This window comes from Simochromis diagramma, unplaced genomic scaffold (assembly GCF_900408965.1).
Source record: "Simochromis diagramma unplaced genomic scaffold, fSimDia1.1 OVJJ01000297.1, whole genome shotgun sequence".
In the NCBI taxonomy this organism is placed as follows: Eukaryota; Metazoa; Chordata; class Actinopteri; order Cichliformes; family Cichlidae; genus Simochromis; species Simochromis diagramma.
In genome coordinates this window covers 743,188-758,489 of record NW_024386796.1, presented here as the reverse complement: position 1 = coordinate 758,489, position 15,302 = coordinate 743,188, and the positions used below count along the sequence as shown (strand labels likewise).

At 41.9% G+C, this 15,302-nt stretch overlaps 2 long non-coding RNA genes across 2 annotated transcripts; one reads left to right on the top strand and one right to left on the bottom strand.

Moving 5' to 3' along the window:
• Positions 1-12,198: 12,198 nt before the first annotated feature.
• LOC120729319 lies at positions 12,199-12,873 on the bottom strand. The gene is made up of 2 exons (XR_005694891.1): positions 12,682-12,873; positions 12,199-12,594 (listed from the first exon to the last, which is right to left on the bottom strand). It is a non-coding gene; the product is annotated as an uncharacterized LOC120729319 (long non-coding RNA).
• LOC120729318 lies at positions 12,499-12,752 on the top strand. The gene is made up of 3 exons (XR_005694890.1): positions 12,499-12,590; positions 12,639-12,650; positions 12,702-12,752. It is a non-coding gene; the product is annotated as an uncharacterized LOC120729318 (long non-coding RNA).
• Positions 12,874-15,302: the final 2,429 nt, after the last annotated feature.

Sequence of the window (15,302 nt, the reverse complement as noted above, 5' to 3'; positions counted from 1 at the left end):
CATTTCAGTTCTTCTGAATACATTTCTTCTTGCACACATTTTATGATGATCTGTTCTGCTCTGACAATGTCAACGACTGACAGGCCACTTTTGCACATATGCCATCCAACACACCTTCGGTTCTTTGAGGAGTGAGAGAAACTCTGAGCGATATGACACAGACGTGCCACAGTCTTACTGAGTGTGGTCCAGGTAGAAAAACACTGGAAGCGTTTTGAGCCAAGCTTGTCTCTACTAACTTGTGTGGCGAGCGAGATTACCTCAGGACGTACCTCAGCATCAGCATCTGGGTTCACAAGGTCAAATGTTGATCCTTTATCGCCACTGGCAGCTACCTTTGGTTGTTTCATTAGGAATGCTGGTCCTGTTAGCCACGTGGTGTCGGCAAGCTCGGCGGCTGGAACAGAACGTGACCCATGATCAGCCGGATTTAGTTCTGAAGGAATGTAGTTCCACTGATCAGGTCGTGTTGACTGCCGGATGCGCTGCACTCTATTGTTCACATACACATAGAACCTCCTAGTTTCGTTGTGTATGTATCCCAATACAACTCTGCTGTCAGTGTAGAATTTCACTGTCTTGAGATCTAGATCAAGCTCCCTCATTACTAGATCGGCTATCTCAACGGCCATGACAGCAATTCCAGTCTTGGGATTGTGAGGCCTGGGTTGGGAGCGAGCTTGGATTTCCCGAAAACAAAGCCCACCTCTTGGAGACCTTGTTCATTCGTTGTCTTAAGATAAGAAACTGCAGATATTGCTTTGACAGAGGCATCACAGAAGATCAATAATTCGGCGTGCTGTGCTTTGGAAACAGAGAAAGAGGCATATGCTCGTGGAACATCCAGGTTTTTTAGTGCTGACAATGATTCATTCCATCTTCTCCAACTTTCTTTTTTAGCCTCGGGGAGTTCTGCGTCCAAGTCCGCATTCTCGGTTGTTAGCTCTCTTAGAATCAGCCTCCCTGTCACTGCAACAGGAGCTATGAACCCCAAAGGATCAAACAGACTGTTTACTGTTGACAGGACACCACGGCGTGTAAATGGCTTTTGATTCTCAGGAATATTGAATCCAAAGGTGTCAGTCATTATGTTCCAGCTGACTCCAAGACTGCGTTGGACTGGTAAGTCATCCACAAAGAGGTTAAGGTCTTTTACATTGTCTGCTCTTTGATCTGCAGGAAATGCGTTCAATACTTCTGCTTGATTTGAAGCTATTTTGTGCAGAGTGATGTTAGATGCTGCCAACATCTGCTGTGTTCGACGCAGAACATCAATGGCCTCTGCTGTTGTAGCAAAAGACCGGAGGCCGTCATCTACATAGAAGTCTCTTTCTACGAAGTGCCTCGCATCACTGCCATATTCAACTTCTTGGTGCTCTGCTGCTTTCCTCAGGCCAAAGATTGCCACTGCAGGTGATGGACTGTTTCCGAAAACATGAACAGGCATGCGATAATCCACCACATCCTTACTCAGATCGTTATCCTGGTACCACAGGAACCTAAGGTAATCCCTGCAGTCCTCACGAACAACGAAACAGTAAAACATCTGCTGAATATCTGCAGTTATGGCTACAGGCTCTTTTCTGAATCTGAGGAGGACACCGATGAGACGGTTGTTCAAATGGACAGCGCATATATCAATGTAAATATGCCAGATTTAGCCAGAAGGCCACTTTTCATCTGTAGTCCCTGGCAGGTCAGACAAAGATGATACATAAGAAATTTAGCACACCATCAGACAACGTACAACAACGTAGTCTAGTCAACAAATACATAAGATTATAACACAAAGTAATACAATGAAATGCAAAACAACAAATAAACAAAAAACATACAGGATTGCACACAGTAATATGAAACAAGTGATCACAACTCTGATTCCTCTTTCGCCAATTTTTTAGATTAGTTTTAAATGTGTTGAAGGTAGTACATTGTCTTATTACATGTAGCTTCCAAACTGCAAATGCTACTTCCTTTTCTTTGGTAAATCGTAAATGGCCTGTATTTGTATAGCGCTTTTCTAGTCCCTAAGGACCCCAAAGCACCTTACACTACATCCAGTCATCCACCCATTCACACACTGGTGATGGCAGCTACATTGTAGCCACAGCCACCCTGGGGCGCACTGACAGAGGCGAGGCTGCCGGACACTGGCGCCACCGGGCCCTCTGACCACCACCAGTAGGCAACGGGTGAAGTGTCTTGCCCAAGGACACAACGACCGAGACTGTCAGAGCCGGGGCTCGAACCTGCAACCTTCCGATTACAAGGCGAACTCCCAACTCTTGAGCCACGATCGCCACGTGGCTTTACCTTGTTCCTTGTGATAAGAGTCAGAGAATTAATTCTATCACCTGCTATGTTTCCTCCGGCCTCCTTGACCTCCAGCTCAACTCCCCCATTGCTGCCCACGTCCCTTGCAAAGGAGAGGGCCGAGGATAAATTATGTGCCTGCAACCTGCGGCCTCACACTGCTGCAGTCATTTGCAATGTATAAGTGACTTCCTGAATCCCAGGCTTGCAGCCTCAGATTAGAGGCATCAGCTGCTCGGGCCTTGTCAGTCCCTGTATGTCTGAGGAAGCAAAGCTCTCGCCATCACCATTCCTCAACATCGTTGACTGTTTCCCAGCAGGCGGCTCTGCCTTTGTGCTCTGATGCTGGACGGGCTAACATCTCACCCACTGAGTAAGAGAGACTATGATACATATGTTAACCATGAGTAAAGAGATTTAAGATTAGAGATTGACTCTTATGTGTCCAGGCAATCTAAATCAGAGTGTTTTGTTTCTGAATTTTCTAACAGAGATAAGACTGTTAGTTATACTACTAAACCAACAGTAGTAACAATCTTGTTAAAAATCTTTTGTTTTGGGTCTAGGTATAAAGAGCCAACCCATCAAGCTGTCATATGTTTTCCAACCAGCTCGTATAACGTTCGTATAACATTATCTACACTTTCTGACTGCAAGTCAAGCTCACAGCAAAAAGAGAGCTCAGACTGTGTTAATTGTCCGTTTTCTGGATCTGCTAATGTTGAACTATCTATAATTAAGCCTGACTGTGTTCCTGAGCTGGCCCGAGCCAGAGGTCTGGGCAAGGCTACGCGACAGCCAGACACCTGCCAAGCCACCTGAGTTGATTGCTGGTGGAACGTCACCTGCTTCATGTTTTGTAGCTTAGTTACCACACCAGGGGTTTGTTCTGTACTTTCAGTTTGTAGTTCTCAGCAATAAAGATGTTTAAGTTCATTTTTGGTCTCTGGAGTCCTGCTTTTGGGCCAACCTCTGCTTGCCACATAGCGAGACCTTGACACTTAGTTTTGGAACTTTTTATTTTACGTCTGAATGAGTAATTTCTTCAAAAGACAGTCATTCACTTGGCAGGATACACTTTCATGTGAAGTAAAGAGATGTTGAAATTCCTTAACCAAATCTGTAAAAAATGTGTTAAATTCAGTGGCTATGGCAAGATGATCTTTTACTAGTACATTATAATTTCAAGTTTTAATTTTGTCCTGCATCTATCCTTTTATCTTTTAATGTATCAATATTTTGCAAATCTTTTTGCCATTTCTTTTTGCGGACTAAAGTTGCTTTGGCTTTGTTTGAATGAATGGATTTCTTACTGAGGTAAAGGGTCTTCAACATCAGAAACATATCCAGCTTTTAGTGATTTTTTTTAAGTAATTGATCCATCATCTTCATTAGTTCTCTGCATTTATCACTCCTCCTATAGCTCCTTTCCTAATTGAAATATTGGCCTTTTGGGGACTACATCGTGAAAAGACGATGAATTAACTGCATTCCTGAAAGAATTATAGAAGCATGTTTTAGTTAGTTTTCTTAGCAAAAAAGAGCTTCATGGTCAGAAAGCCCAGTTAAGAGATTATAAGTTTTATGATTTCTTTCAGATTAATTCAAAAATAAAAGATCTATCCTTGTCTTGGACTGTTTAAGTATATAGGTTGGCCCATTAATTAATTCAACATTATTGAACTGTTGAGTTATCAGGTTTTTCGTATCTTTTTTATTATCCCAATTAATTTTAAAATCACCTATTAAAATGATCGCTTTAGTAGGACAACAAAACTTAAGAAGCTCTTTAAGCTGATTTAAAAAACATTGTATTGGAAGATGGTTTTTGTTAAATGCAAATAGCTGCAAATTTCATTTCCACAGAGAGCACAATACATACTCCAACACATTCATCTTCTCAAATATGTTTCTGTCACCCCGATGAAGTCAACATTAGATTTAATTAAAAGATGATCAAGTTATTCAGTCATCATGCAAATATACTTTTTATAAGACTGGGGAAACCTGCAGGCAGCTGAGACTGAAGTTTCTCCCACTGAAAACTACGAACATGATCAGAATCAGCTTGTGGAATTTATTTACCTGGATGATTGAGCATCAAGATAGTTGTAGTTCAGTTAGATGTAGCGCAGTTAGTGGTTGTTTTAGCCCAGTCAACTGTCTTTGTAATCTGGTTAGATGTGATTGTAGTTGTAGACCATTTGGTTGTGACTGCAGCACACTTAATTGTGATTGCTGTGGAGTTGGCTGTGGTTGTAACCCAGTAGGGTTGCCAACTGTCCCGTTTTACCCGGGATATCCTGTATAAGGAGCAAAAATTAGTTTGTCGCTTTTTCTACCCTTAATGTTCTGTATAATAATTAAATAAAAAATGTTCCGTATATTGACACTTACCTGCAATGTCACATACACTGCATATTTAAACTATACTTAGGTGGTTGTGCATTGTGCTTCTGGCATGTCAGAGTGTCCCTTACTTGATAGTTAAAAAGTTGGTAACCCTATAACCCAGACAGCTGAGAGTTAAGTCTAGTTAGCTGTAGTGGCGATCGTGGCTGAGGAGTTGGGTGTCCGTCTTGTAATCGGAAGGATGCCAGTTCGAGCCCCGGCTCGGACAGTCTCGGTCGTTGTGTCCTTGGGCAAGACACTTCACCTGGAGCTTTTTTCTTAATTCTGTGGAGATACATATATATTCAAGAAAAAAAGTGATTTTATATATACAGTGTGGGTTATTGTACGTATTAAATAAATTGAAATTTTAGAAAATAAAGCTGAGCGTCCCGATGCACGCTCAGTCATATGAGGTGTGGTGATTGAAGCTGCCTCTCGTTGCATAAACTTTCAGCCGCACCTAGTTTATAGTTTAGCCTGTTGTGCATTAACAGGCACTCAGAACGAGAATTTATTGTTTTGTGCATTGAAGTCAACAAACAACTTCAATCATTTTTCTGGAGCCTTAGGAGGTGGTTGAGTCCTCATTGAGGAAAGCCACATATCTGTCAAACAGAAGGGACACGTCACTGGCAGCTACGACACCATGAAACCTGTCCTGTCTGACCTTTAATCAGCTATTTCTGTCATTAGGTGTTTCTAAAGTATGATTGAGACATAATAGAATAATCCTTTGTTAATAGTTTAATACTGACGATCTGTCAACAACATGTTCTAAAAAAAAGTCCTCAGGTCTTAAACTGGTGGAGTCCTGTACTGCAGGCGTGTCCGGAAGATTTATCAGCAAAATGTTCTCTGATCAGGCAGCACGGTGGCACGGTGGTTAGCGCTGTTGCCGCACAGCAAGAAGGTCCTGAGTTCAGTTCCAACATCAGGCCGGGGTCTTTCTGTGTGGAGTTTGCATGTTCTCCCCGTGTTTGCGTGGGTTCCCTGCGGGTACTCCGGCTTCCTCCCACCGTCCAAAAATCCACTGGTGGGAGATGCTACTGCTTCTAAGATGTGAACGTTTCATTACAAGTAAGAGTCCCGAGTTGCACTTTGTTTTATGGCACATTATCAGATATGATGAGCTGTATCATATCTGATAAAACATTTTCTTTATTAAACTCTAAACACAGTGACACTCTGATCTGACACCTCACCTAATATGGTGCCATTATTAACCTCATATATGTGTTTTAAATTCAAAACAGTTATTACAAGACAATAATTTTAATGGATCTTTATCTAGCATAGTTGTATTTTATTACAGGGTGATTTGTTGCTCATTAGAAGAAACCTCTTTGTTAAACTCTAAAATTCCTTTTTGCTAAAGCGTCTGTGGTGGGGCGTGGTCTGCGGTGCCGTGCGCACGCACCTGGACGGCATCCGCAATCATGCCAGCCGTGTTAAAACACGGGGACTCAGGGGTTGGTTGTTGTTGTGGTGGTGTGACAAAGGTGAATAAAGATGGCTCAGAACACAAATCTGTGGTACCTTCGTGCCTTAATTCCACCACAGCATATATCTCTGTCTCTCTTCCACAGCATGTCTTCTATCCTGTCTTCCTCTACTCACCCAAACCTGTCGTGGCAGATGGCCCCGCCCCTCCCTGAGCTCTCTGCATTTAATCATGAGTTATTTCTTCCCACTGTTGCCAAAGCACCAGGTCATAATGGGATGTGATTGTTGAGGTTTTTTGCTATATACATAAAATTGAACTGAATTGAAATCTATCCACCATGGATTATATGATTGCATTAGCACAGTGGTTCCCAGACTTGTTTTGCTAGGTCCCCCTCTGTTTTGCAAGAAAGTCTTGGCGCCCCCCCCCACACACACGCACACGCACATATCACATCCTCCAACCACACACACCCATATTTTGTTTTCAAACTCCATTGCAGTTTATTTCACACCTCAAATCTTTTAAACAGATAAAAGTAAACTGCAATAAATTACAATAAAATAAACGACCACTTTTACATAACAGAAGAACAAACCATTTTTATTGTGTAATTATTTTATGTGTATTTTCTTTTTTTAATTGTGTGACAATATTCAACATTGCTATCGATACATTTTTCAAAAAATAGAAGTTGGGTGGGAAGTATTTTTGGCGATGCTTCATCTTCTGCTTTCCGTTTGTGTGGACTGTTATGCTCGCAGTGTCCTAGCATTCTTTTTTATTCATACTGCGCTCTCCCAGCATTGGCTCCGCCCACTTTGGGAACCGTGGGCTCTGTGGAAAAGTGACCCTGAGCACACAGCGGCAGCATTCTGCATCCAAGTGTGAAACAGAAAGTTGCTGTTGCAAACAATTTCAGGATCATGTGTAGAACTGACAGCATGAAGCACGCACTGAATGCATTTATTTAGTAATTTCTTTTTCAAATGAACTCTCGCTTACATGAAATTACTTTTCAGGTCTGGATTTCATGTTGATGCCAATGGTTTGTATTGTCGGTGTCACAGTAAGAACTTACCTCACTAACTGGAACACCTTTTATTAAAACCACCTGCACACACTGAACACTGAATGGAGGCTGGAGTAGATACAAACCATCATTGTTCTTTTAATTAATAAAGTGATAATAAAGTTATGTACACAGATTCAATCTGTCTGATCACAGTTTAGAATCATTGTTAAATCATTAAAAGTGATGATTGCAGTGAGTCCACTAAGAAGCAAGCAGCTCTTCATACTTTCCAGTGCTGTTTACTGCACTGCTATCACTGTTTTGCCAGTTCAGTAAATGACGGCACTCCTTCTTAGCCTTTTCAACCTACTTTCATTTCAAACCTGCGGTCAGGCTCTCCTTCAGTGTTCATGGGAGGATTTTAACTTCAACTGTAACTCAGATGGACTCAATTTGATATACCTAAAAGGGTTTAATTTACCAACCAAGAATCAATAGAGACCATAGAGAGTGACGACAATGACCTTCAGAGTGACCAAGCAGGCAACCACGAAGCACTGAAGTCCTACAGAATCACCCTCACAATAAACAACACATTCATAATAGATGTTTTCATTATGAAAATCACCATAACAAACAACTTTGATTTCTTGGAGCTATAAAGAGATACTAGAACAATCAAAACAAAAGAGTGAATGAAGACAGTCACCACCCTAAAGTATAGAATATTTCTCTGCATTGGGTGTGTTGCTGCTTAAATACATCATCCGACTGTAATAGACTGTGCTGTCAGTCAGCTTGTTGGTATTTACCAGGAGAATAAAAAAGAATCGACATGCTTTTGTTAAACATGTTCCTGGTTCTGATCACTGATGCCAGCAGCTGCTGCACGCAATGAATCAAACAAACAAATTTCCCACGCGTGGGACTAATAAAGGTTATCTTATCTGTTATCTTATCTTAAACATCTCTGCGCAATATTTAGCAAAGACTTCCTACAAAACATTTCATGTAAAAGTAACTTGTGTTGACTGAACCTTACTGAACCTCAGTCAGTCAATACGGCAGTTATGTGACCCACACTGTAGTGTTGGGGATGAATGTGTGAAATGAACCAGGATTTGTAGTTTGAGATAGAGATATCAAAAAATGTCTTAGGACTGGCTGGTTCTATGATTTAAAAAAGAAAGCTTTCCAGTAAAGTGCCATATTTGTCACATGGCAAAAGACAATTAGTCTTTGTTTGTACATAAATGTTTGTACATAAAAAAAACAATTAATGAAAATAAAAAAGGGATCATTTCATGTTCGTAGTCTTACAATCCCCCAGCAGCGTAAGTCTTGAGCAGTTTTGTAGGAATGGGGTCTAAAAGACACGTTGATGGTTTGGAGGAAGTAATTATTGAAGTTAACTCAGAAAGATCAATTGGAGAAAAAGACTCTAAATGAATATCAATGTAACTGAAAGTAGCTGTAGATAATGTTACATCTGTGGGATTACAGCCCGTTCTCACTCCCGAGGCATAATATACTGATTTGTCACGTCCCGCGGCGTTCCTAAGGAAAGTGAAAGGTGACCGTTTGCATTCTTATGCTACACGCCGGGTTATGCATGAAATCCAGTAGAATGACGCTCCCACGGTAATACTTGTTCCAGCCATGTATTCCAGCCCTAACCATAACCTTATCCCTAACCTCAACCAGCACTTTAATAATGTTAAATAGTGTTTCCAAAGCGATTTAAGTAAAACAAACGTACACGTGTAGATTCATTCCAAACGGTTCTCATGTTTCCTCATTTTTCTGATCTCATCATATAGGGACGTGTCGGGTGCCTGGAAGTGTAATATACAGACGATTTGCCACCTAGAGAAAAATGTTACGCTTTGGGAGTGAGAACGTGTTGGAGATGACTATGAGTAGATTAAGAAGTAAAATTATTAACAAGATGATCGACCTCTGTTGGAGCAGCGTTCAGGTAGCTGCTCTGCTCTGTGTTGGCACAGGGCATTGAAGATGATAACAGTGGGTGGATTATATTCTTAAACTTAGTTACAGTGCTTTCAGAAAGACATCTACTGTGATCAAGTCTACTCTCCACTGCTGTGTAATCAATTATTATAAATGTAAATGTTATCAGGAAATGATCACACAGGAGAGGGTTTTCAGGAAACACTGTTATACTGCCTGTATTTATCAGTAATGTATCAGAGGCCTTCAAGATGGCAGAAGTTAAAAAGCCATCTCCAACCTTCCTTTCATATCAAGGAAATGGAAACGGAAACGGAAATCAAATCCTTGAAGGAGAAGTTGTCAAACAGCTGACAGATCATCTGCAGAGGAATGGCTTATTGGAAGAGTTTTAGTCAGGTTTCACAGCTCATCATGTCAAAGAGAGTCGGGATTAAATGAGACAGATATCATTTATGTAGGCTCTCAAATGAGTTATGATCTGATATGGATGAGGACTCGGGTTTCGTTTTAAAGCTGGGAAAACCAAAATGTCTTTTGACTGTGGTCAGAGTGAAAGGATTACTCTCCTGCTGTATATTGAAGGTTTGTGTGAGAACAGTGAGCTGTCTGGAGCACAGAAGGTGAAGACCAGCACAACAATGATACAGAGCAATGCCTGTGTGTTTGTACTGCACATCAGAGCCAACGACAGGCTGTCATGTGACTCAGGAGCGGTAAGACACTGCATACAAGACACTGAGTTGAACATGTTTCTCTGTATCCACATTAAAATGCATCTATTTACTCAGAAAAGAGTGTCTTTTTAAAAATCTGGCTGATTTCTGCATGGTTACATAATCCTTCCTTATGAAACCATCCTATCTGATGACTTCATAATGAAATCAACCCAGGCTGGTTCCAGAGAGCAAAGCTGACTGTTGAATAAAGGCAAACATTTGATGCATTTCCACTCACATTGTAGGGACTGACAGTTAACAAAGGAGAGCACAATAGAGGAAATGACACACCTGCTAGTTTGGGAGTTTCTCTCTATAAATATGTATGTATAATACATCACATTTACAATACAGTATATCTGCCAAGTCGTACTCTGAGTTCCTCTGCATGAAAACAAAAAAGAAAGGAAAACAGAATCTAAGAATGGCTGGAATCCTTTCATTCACATTAAATAATGTGAAAATAAGTACGATGCATCCCAGTTTACTGAGGTGTGAGAAATACATCCACACACTTATTGGAAAAAAAAACAGCAGAGAAAAGTGAGTTGGGCCGTTATATGTGAGGAGCAGCACAGCTACAGTATGCTAACCCTCATGTTGAGACGTTACATACCTGTGTGACAGCTGAACAAAAAAACCAATGAAGTGAATCCAAAGAAAGAAAAACAGGGATTTATCAGCCACAAAGGGGGTGACTTTATATTTCAGGTTTATTGGACTGCATTAAGAGCTATATGTGTACCTGAGTTTAAGAACATGCAGCTTTTTATGGCCTGAATGAAACCACTGCACCTGCATTTGGAAAAACCAGTCTGGGTTGTGCCTCTTATCTGGACCCCTCCCTGTCAAGCTATGTCATCCACCTCTAGTTGGTTGGGGAGACACACCCAGACTGGCATTATATGTATGCACTCTAACCTGGAACATACTGGCTCAGTTCCCTGAAGCTACTCCACCATCTCCCTACCTTTCTAGCTCCATTCAGAGTAAGGGTCTGCCACATTAATGCCACTCCTAACCAAATAACATTAAACATGTATAAGGGAACTTTTGTTCATATCTTCTCAAGAAGACATCGCAGATGAAGGTCAAATGTACCTGAATGAACTTGTCTATCGATCTCTCAGTCAGGATCACACACTTACTGTCACAATCCTGGGTCTTATGACCCAGCGGTCTCAGTTTCTTGTGTTTTGTCATTTTGTATTATGATTTGAGTCCACCTTGTTAGTTTAGTCCTGGTCCCGAGGTTGTCATGTTTGGCTTTTGGTTGTTAGATATCCCCCTGTCTTTGCTCCTTATCTTCCTCTGTGTACCTGTGTTCATATATCTCTGAGTATTTTCAGTTCTGTGTCCTCCCTGTCTTTTTATGCGTAATTGTCCTCAGCTGTGCTCCCTGTGTATTCCCGTGTCCCTTATTACCTTCCGTGTATTTATGTGATAATCTCCCTCTGTTTCGTGTCGCGTCATCCTTCAGTTTTGTGCGTATTTCCCTGTGATTTCCCTGTGCCTCCTGGTGAGTTAGTTTTAGTTCTCCCCAGTGTAGTTTTGTATCGCCCTTTGCCTTTCTGTTAATAAAGCTGTGTTTTGAGTCTATCTACACGTGTTGTGAGTCTTGCATTTGGGTCCTCACCTCCCTGCACACACCCAGTCCCTGACACTAACATAACTCAGTTCATTTAAACATTTCACATTTTCACGTCCTTCAGTTTTTAATCGCTGCACTTACAGGATGTGAGCTGGACAACATTAATAATCTTAATGAGGTACATGTGACATTGGCGACACAGCTACTGAGATGAAGCTCATTTTGCAGCAGAGGTGGTTGTAGTTACAGTAGCTGTAGTTGGAGCAGCTGTGGTTGGAGCAGCTGTGTCTGAGAGCTGCATGAAGCTGTAGTGAAGAGAAACTGTTTGATCAACTGAACTTTTGGTACCACATGTACACTGCAGTCTAAAGTCTTAGACATATGAAGTTACATCATAATTTAATAGAACTTGTTACTTGTAAGCTGTCCACCACAGTGAAAGCAAGTGTGATGTTTTATAAGCCAGCGACATGAGATAACATCAGCATCTATATAAATATGTGCAGGTGGAGTAATGGTAGATATCGTCCTGGTTAAAGGTGTGTGCAGACACAGCTTGAATGCAAGTGTCTCTCTGCTTTTGTCCTCCTGAAACAGCCAACAACACTGACTGTTGCAGTGCTGTTTCACACATGCTCTGTGACATTTTTCTGCTTCTACATTTTACCGCTGTGACTGTGAACAGGTTTGTAGAAAAACTATTATTAAGAGAAATCATTCTCATCATAAAACAGTCAGGGGACACTCATTAATCAATGCAAAGAGACTTTATTTATGATAGTTTTCAAAAGTGCAATGATAAGATCAGTGTTGAGATTGTAGACATCACAATATTGTTAATATTAGTCCTCTGATCACACGTTTGGATGATACACATACAAACAACATCTCAGGGAGGAAAACATCAAACATGTCTGAACCCCCCCTAAAACTACAATAAATAAGAATTCAAATATGCTTTACAACTTGGTTACTTAATAATTTCAAAACTTCACATGTACTTTGGTTTATTACTTCATTTTCAGGATGTGAACTTAAAAATGTTACAAATATGAGCTGAGTACATGTGACATCAGAACCAGAACTACTGTAAGGAAGCTGATGTTGTTGACCATGGCAGAGGAAGTGGTTGTTGTTGGGGTAGTTGCTGAGGTTGTTGTAGTGGTTGTACTTGTTGTTGGGGTAGTTGAGGTTGTTGTTGGGGTGGTTGCTGAGGTTGTTGTGGTGGTTGTACTTGTTGTTGGGGTAGTTGAGGTTGTTGTTGGGGTGGTTGCTGAGGTTGTTGTAGTGGTTGTACTTGTTGTTGGGGTAGTTGAGGTTGTTGTTGGGGTCGTTGCTGATGTCCTTGTAGTGGTTGTAGTTGTTGTTGGGGTAGTTGTGCTTGTTGTTGGGGTAGTTGTTGATGTTGTTGTAGTGGCTGTGGTTGTTGTTGGGCTAGTTGCACACTTGTGCTGTAATAAATTAAAAATATCGAGCCAGTAAAAAGTAAGTAGTAAATTTATTTATATAGCACTTTTTAAGACAAGAAGCTATTACAAAGTGCTTCACATGAGAATATTAAAGCATATCAAAAAACAATATAACAATATAAAGGAAGTATAAAAGCATATCGACTAAAACAACATATTACACACAAACATTACCAGAGTGCCTGTCTAAACAGATGTGTTTTAAGCTGTTTTGTTTTGTTTTGTTTTTTTTGTGTCCCGTTTGGATCTTTAGCCGTCAGAATTGTTGTCTGAAGGCCAAGAAAGATGCCAAGCGGATTTATTTTACCAAGTGGATCATCATGGCCTCGCCATATTGGTCCATTTGATTGACCTTTATTATTATTATGTATTTATTTGATTTGATTTTCGGTTGTTACAGACGGGACAGACATGACTGGGGGATAGGACAGGGAGAAAGAATGAAAGAAAGAGAGGGAGAGAAAGAAAACCAGAGGAGAGAAGAGACGGTGAGAAGGGGGGAAGAAAGAAAGAAAAACAAACAAAACACCTGGGTCACCTGTATGGAGAAAAAAAAACAGAAGAGAAAGCAAACAAAAAAGAGCAACATAATAAAAAAACAGCACCATCACAATAAACTAGCTAGCAGTAGATAACAGTAGATACTAAATATTACATGTTATTGTGCAGCACACAAGATCGACAGCGCACAATGTGCTTTGAGGCAGCAGCCAAGAAAGGTGTAGTTTGCGTCGGTGAACACCCGTGTGTACACCTGTATGTACACCTGTGTGTACACCTGTGTGGATCAGCATACTTGTATTCAGAAGGTTTCTCCATGTAACGATCTGCTAGGGAGTGTGGGGAGCCATAGCCCCGTCCCCCACCCCAGGGCATGAAGCAGGTATGGAGGAGATACAGGCTTCAGACATCCATAGGCTCCAGAATACGAGGACCCGAGGAGGACCACCAGAGGGGCAACCGTGCCACCCTCCTGGGAAGAGCTGAGGAGAGCCCCAAACAAGAGGTCACCCAGCAGCCACAGAGCAGAGGCCAGAGGGGGTTGCAGTGACGTGCCCGCGGGCTCTGCAGGCAGCCAGCTGTTCCAGAGAGGACCGGGCCTCAGGCCCAGAGGCCTGAGGGCACCCCACCCCCTGGAAGGGGCCCAGCCGGGCCACAGGTGCCAGGCCCCACCAATCGGCCACCAGGAGTGAGTCAGTACATACATGAGCGCCCAGCCCCAGACACCAACAACCACCAACACACCAACGTCTGAGGGCATCGGCCACCAGCAGGGAGTGTGGTGAGGGGAGATCGGCCTCCATACCTCGGAGAGCCTGAGATGTTCCCAGAGAGGTGGAGTCTAAGACCCAAGCTGACATATAGACACAGATGAACAGGCGCAGGCAGACACAAACTTGCATTCCCACCCCCATATACACAAACAAGCTGTTTTTTAAAAGAAGTCACCGAGTCAATGGTGCGTAGCGGGGGAGGTAAACTGTTCCACAGTATTGGACCTGGGTTTGAAAAGTGCGATCCCACTTTTTTCAGACGGGTCATGGAATAGTCAGGAGACCACTATCAGTGGATCTAAGAATCCACTTTGGAGAGTAGGGTTGGAGAAGCTCGGTGATATAGGTCGAGGCCTTCACCTTGTTAAGACATAAATGTAAAAGTGAGGACTCGAAGCCAGTGCAGGGATTTTAACATGGGAGTGAAATGGGAGAAATTTATTTGTGTGGGTAAAAAGCCTTGCTGCAGCATTTGAGGTGATTTATGGAAGCCTTAGACCAGGGGTGGGCAATCTCAGTCCACGAGGGCCGGTGTCCCTGCAGGTTTTAGATGTGTCCTCGAACCAACACAGCTGATTTAAATGGCTAAATTATCTTCTCAACATGTCCTGAAGTTCTCCAGAGGCCTGGTAACGAACTAATCATGTGATTCAGGTGTGTTGACCCCAGGTGAGATCTAAAACCTGCAGGGACACCGGCCCTCGTGGACTGAGATTGCCCACCCCTGCCTTAGACAGACAGGAAAAGAGTGCATTACAATAGTCTAACCGGGAGGAGATGAAGGCATGGACAAGCATATCCAGTTCAGCTTTGGAGTGTCCCGATTTCCAAATATTGAGTATAAGAACAAACCAACACTGGCCCAGAAGAGTTCAGTTCAGTTCAATAAAAACGATGCTTTTATTGAACACACGTGTGGGGAGATGTATACTGTAACACAATCAGCATAGATCCCCGCCCAAAAGCTCAATTCAAAATGGTTTTAATATGTCAGGGTTCAGCCCCTTCATGCGTCAGCACAGAGTATGATATGCATCAGTTACAGTAAATGATCAACTGAAAAGCTAAAAACAGTTAAACAAGTTCCCCTTTATCGATACATTTTACCATAT